The following is a 6,165-nucleotide window of genomic DNA, read 5'->3' on the forward strand; positions in this document are numbered from 1 at the left end:
GGAGTCAATGAATATCTCGGGTCGGACAATCTTGCAAGATGTTTTGCATCAGAAGTTATGAAGTTTCTGGAGTCCAAAAGAGTTCTCCAAAGATAAAATTTACTTAAAACTGTAGGGCAATGAGCACGACAGACATTACTTTCACTCCTGTTGAAGACAGTTTCCATTGTGGAGACATTTAAATGTTCTCAATTACAGAAATTATTTTTTTATCAGTAGTTATGTTGTACATATTTCACGTTAAAACACTGATTACAAAAGGTGAGAAGATTACTAGATGCCATGGGACTATCAACAGCAGCAGTGTGGATTTATGGCAGCTTAAAGAGATGGGGGCTGGTTTTGCCTTTGCCTCCTGGTTATTTATTCCTATATTATCTGCTACGCTGGCACTTTCTTTTATCTGGTGCATGATGAATCCGATTAGGGAATTGATCTGGGAGAAGCTATCTGACCCAGTTCACCGGTGAAAAGGAGCAGGGCAGAAGCATCTATATGTGCAAGACACATGTAGTTGTAGGTTTGTGCTGGAGTAAATCTGTGGGACTTAGGCACCACTGGGTCTTTCTCCTGTAAGTATTGCTTCATCTACAGGAAGATGCCTAAACTAGGAGAGGAGCACAAATCTCATGTATTGGCAGTATTCCTATACCCCTTTATTAAGGGTTAAACTGTGTGTCTCAGTTGTAAAGAACAATTTGGGAACAGAATACGTTACTCTCAACCTCTAGGACAAACTCGGTCCATATAAATTACATCAGTGTCAGCACAGGAAAAAAAATTTGTCAGGTGTGTCAGGGTGTTGATGGAAATGCATTTTAGATCACCTAGTGAGATTCAGAAACACGTGATAGAGGTGAGTTATTTTACTTTCTGGTATTTGCTGCAGGTGGAGGTGAGAATTTTAGTGGTGTGTTTATACAATGTTGCCAACATCAGGCAGTGTGAAAATGTTAAGGAACACAGGAGGCTTCTTTCCTATGTATGCTTTCACATATTCAATTAATGGGATAACCTACTTAAATCTTAGCTGTCATTACATATTTTTATTAGGTTTAAGTAATTGAGACTCCAGTTGAATATTTATATATTTGTTTGATGAAAAGGTAAACAGGAAAAGCACTGTTGTTACCAAAGCCAAGCGCAGGTATTAGCCATGTCCTGATAGTTTTTCCAAAAATGTGAGTGCTTTTTTAATAATACTAATACTCTTCAAATGGAAACATGTTTGTACGGCGACATTTGACATGACTTGGTACAGATGTAATAAAGAACAGTGTGTGGTATTCTTGCAAGCATTCTGCACCCAGCCCTTAGAGTTATGCAAAATACTTTTTTTTTTTTTAATTAACAAGACTAATTCTACTGCTGTCTACACTTTTGGTGGGAATACGTGTTGTATCAGCATAGTAAATACTAAGTAAATACAATAAAACATTAAGCATTTAATAATAAATAATGGTAGGTATTAAAATAGTAACATTTAATAATAATTAAAAATACTAAAACAGTGATCTTTTTTGTTTTGAACAGTTGACCTATTTTCATCAATCCAGCATCTGCTTCCATGGCAACACGATTTGAACCAGGAGCAGAATCATGAAAGTCCCCTTTTAGTTATGGATAGATGCTGAGTGCAGCAAGTGCAGTTTACAAAGAAGTAGGTGAATGTCCTTAGAGCAGGAAACAAGAAGCCCTTATTAACATAATCTAAGAACAGTTATATCCCATAGTGTGTTTTGTTCTTCAGGCTCTACTATAGGACATACTTCTGAACCATGGGTGCGAAGTAGGGCGTTCCAGGCAAGCATCTGTGCTTGTGTGAAACTCTTCCCCATCACCTCTGTCTTCTTACACTGATTTAAAAAAAAAAAAAAAAAAGAGGAAATGACTCCGAAGAAATTTGGTGAATAGTAGGAGTATTGGATTAAAACAAGATGTAAACTTAATTCTGCAGTGCTTTTTTCCTTTTTTTAAGTTTTCTTTGAAAACTGTTGACAAAGGGTTTTGTTCCTGATAACTATTTTTAGTTTAGATTCACATAAATTCGAAGAATGCTAATGAAATCAGTTTCAGAACTACTCTAAAAGTGGAGTCCAAGAATTCAGCTGTATGTGTAGTGATATTTTTTTTAAACAGCGCATCAGTAGGAGTGTTTTGAAGCAATGAGTGTAAAGTACAGCTTAACATGAACCTCTCCTAATCTCCAGAGGTAGCTCGTTGTGCGTCCAGCACTCAAATGTACTAAACTGATAGAAAGCTTTTGTGCAGAGGTGGACTTAGCCTGGATGTTTTACGTCACACTGAGGCATTTGGGGATTAGCTTGGAAATACTGAGTAATAACGGAGGGCCCTCTTGATGGCTGTAGCATCAAATCTGATCTTCCAGTCTACAAATACGATTTTAGAAAGAATGCAATCAGCTCTGGTATAGATGAAGATGAGGACCTTAGTGTAAGGGCAGGACTAGCACATTTGTAGTAAACATGGCTCAGTAAAGAATTAAGCCATATGGATTTGATTTCATGGAATCCTGATAAGAATTTGAAATAGATCTTAATTTTTTTTTTTTTTTTTTTTTTAAAGCTCATGAAGTCAGTCCTGTAAGGGTATGGAGTGCAATAAAGGAAGTAACCCTTTCTTAAGCTTTGTTTTTTCTGGGTGAGGAATTGCTGACAGTACATTCGTCAAAGGCTGGAAAGCAGGAATTATAGCTTGATAATAAAGCTGAAATGTTAGTGGTGGTATGTTTAAAAGCAGTTGAGAGTTGCCTGGTACATCTGCTTTTTCCTAGAGTTTCATTTTTTTAAGTGTATTTCTTCATCAGAGGTCTCCTTGTGTACTCTAAGCTTCTGCTAAGCACTCTTAATGTAATGGCCCAACACCCAACTTGACAGCTGTTTCTGAAATAATGTGCCAAGGAAGCTGGGAAACACTGCCACAGTTAAGCAGTTTGGATTCCAGTAGGTGAGAAGGCATATTTGTCATCTGGTTCTAGGTATCATCATGCTTTGCTTTCTAGATAAACTTGAAAATTAGTAAGTATTGCAACCTGGGTGCAGTTGAAGATCTTTTCAATCCACTTCCTGAGCAAAAGCAATTTTAGGTGGCATGTAACATCAAAATTAAAGTATTTTCCCTTTACTTCCTTAAAAAAAATCCTTAAATATTTTGCAGTGGATTTCAGTGCTATCTGTTTTTTCCTGATAAAGCTGGGGTGTTTATTTTTACTCTTTAGGAAATGGTACTAGTTGGCATGTTTCTTAGCAGTCATGACTGGCATTGCAGCAGGGTGGAGTTGAGGCCTGGTTCTGCGTGGTACAGTGTTCTGCATGTATGGACCAAACAGCTTTATTTGTGTGGAATTCAGGAGGAGTTTGGGGTTATGCAGAGTACACTTACATACTGGCCTACTTAAAACAGTAAAGAAATTGGGAAAAGGCACAAAAAATAGGCTGCATCAGCTTCTACACGGGTATAAATCCATTGACACTAATGGAGTTAAAGTGCAAAGTTCAAGCAAAACAGCTGTGTAAAAAGCAATTATAGCAAGACAATTTCTGTGTTTGTGACAGGTCCTACTTTAAAAAAACATTAGGTGCAGCATTTCACATGTCAAATCATAGAGTAGTCGAGGTTAGAAGGGACCTCTGGAGATTATTTGGTCCAACCTTTTGCTCAAAGCAGGACCCTAGGTTATGCAGGGCCTTGTCAAGCTTAAACTAAGTCTTGAATAATTCCAATGGGGGGAAGTCCACCACGTCTCTGGGCAACCTGTTCTACTGTTTAATTGTTCTCATGGCAAAGAATTGTGAGGTTTTTTTCTTATGGGAAGACAAAATTTCCCTGAAGCAACTTGTGGCCCATGGCCCCTTGTCCTTTCATTGCACATCCTTGTCAAGAGGGCATTCTCCATTGTTTCTGAAACTACCCATTAGGCATTGGAAGACTGTGATTAGATCCTTCCTGCCCTCCTGAGCCTTCTCTTTTTTTTTCTAGATGGAGAAACCCCAGCTCCTTCAGCCTTTCTTCGTATGTCAGGTTCTTCAGCCCTGTAATCTTGGTGGCCCTCCAATAGACCCTCTCTAGGTTTCCTATGTCTGTGTTCTGCAAGTTGCCACTGCCACTTCTAAAGAAACAAGGAGCGCTTGTCTCTTTGTCTCTTTCTGCCAGTTGCAGCACGTGTGCTTTCTTTCTCTTCAGTCTATTTGCTCTTTAATGAGAGAAAATAATTGTGATCGTTTCTGGGAGCAGTTTTTACTGCTGAAGTTTATTGGCAACAGTCTCCAGGTATTTGACTTTCTATGTGTTGATTCTTTTCTGTGTGGGTGTGGTTTTTCCATGCTGATATGCGTACGTATATGCATGCATATGTGCTACGTGTAGGTGTTTTTGTTTATAGGATATGATTGGAAGACTGCTACTTCATGTGTAACCTGAGTAGTTTGTCAGTTTTCAGGTATAAATGCACAGAGTAGTACTTACTGGAATGTGTATTTGATGTGTGGTTTAGATTTCTGTCTAATGGTTTGATTTGACTTGATGTTAAATGTACAGGAAAAAAATAATTAGCTATAATGATGAAGTGTTAAATAGAAAGTTATAAGGCTCTTTTTCTGAAATGTTTCATGGTAAGGTACAAACCTTACTGACATCTTTACGATTCTTTTTTGAGAAAATACTTAGCAAGCTGCTTCATTGGGTGGTATGGTTTTTTTTTTTTAGTAAGACATATCCTAGCCAAGACCCATCTGTGCTTGCACTTGTAACGAAAATAAGAAAATACAGAAATATAAATGGAAAAATGCACTTTATGTAAATTGTGTAGTTTAGTTCATTGATGTATACGTACATAAAGTATTTCTGCAGTATTACTGATTCTGAAGGGGTTAATCCAAGCCACTGGTGACTTCAATTAACGTTGTTTCTGTTCAAGAATACCTCTACCTCGGCTGTGAACATATATGTAATTATGTATACATACGGATAAGAAATCACATCTAGAAGTCCTCCTTTAAAGATCTGGTGTGTATGTTTTCATTTTTGATATTGTACAAAATAATAATTTGATTTTTTTATTCAGTGCTAGATGAGGAAGCCACTGCATTTCAGTTTATTCCTAGATTTGCAATTGTGAGCCATAAAAGTAGTTTGGTATTTTAATTTCAAGCTGAAAACCTGGGCAAAAATTATGAGAAGATGCTGAATAGCGTTGATATAACACTTAGTGGTAGCTTCTAAAGGTTACTGTAGTATGAAGACTTAACAAAGTTTACCGATCTTTAGTTTACTATTTAACAACATTTTACGAATAACAATGAACTCAAACTTCTGTGCATTTTGTATACACTGTACATGGCAAAAACTGTAGGTTTAGTTTGAAGTTACCAAGTATTTTAGATAAGTTATTCTGCATAACAGAGGAATAGATTGTTCTCAGGGTGGTGGGTTTTTTTTCTCCCCTCAGTGGGAGTTTTAACCATTCAGATAGGGGGAGGATTTATGGATTTGTATGAAAATTTTAATGAAGTGCTTGCTGCTGAGCTGGACTCCTCGGACCGTATCTGCGAAGTAAAAAAATTTACAAGTTTGCTAGTTGTACATTAGTATGGACTGTGTTTATTTCCAAAATCAAGGTTTATCACAGGTCTTTTTATTGCTATCTACTGGTTCTTTTGAGGTATTCATTCTGATTTAGTGTAGATTCTTGGTCACTTTGAATAGTAAAAATTAATGGCAAAAGCTTGTCAGAATTACAACAAGCATTAAAAAATTCAAAGATCTAAGAATATTTTTAGCTGCTGATTGTGTCCTGTAGGTTTCTGCTATTATAGAAATGAAAATGCATATTAACATCTATCTTATAGTTCAATGGCTTTTTGAAAGTCTCAGAATTTAAACCAGTATTTGTGCGTTTTCCTGCATGGTAGTAATTTTAATTTGTTCCTCCTAATTTTCTCAAACCCCCTTTCAGTTTCTCAACTTGCCGTGTTGAGGGTTGAAAATAATCATGCCGATGAATGAATCGTGCTGTTCAGACCATGTACAAACATTGGAATGTGTTAAATAGTTGGGTGTGCATAGTAATGTGTGGGAGAGCAAGAAGCCACTGTATTGCATCAGGGTTTTGAACCTTGACAACTGAAATGTGTTGATATATTTTAC

This window comes from Eurypyga helias, unplaced genomic scaffold (genome assembly GCF_000690775.1).
Source record: "Eurypyga helias isolate BGI_N326 unplaced genomic scaffold, ASM69077v1 scaffold6454, whole genome shotgun sequence".
In the NCBI taxonomy this organism is placed as follows: Eukaryota; Metazoa; Chordata; class Aves; order Eurypygiformes; family Eurypygidae; genus Eurypyga; species Eurypyga helias.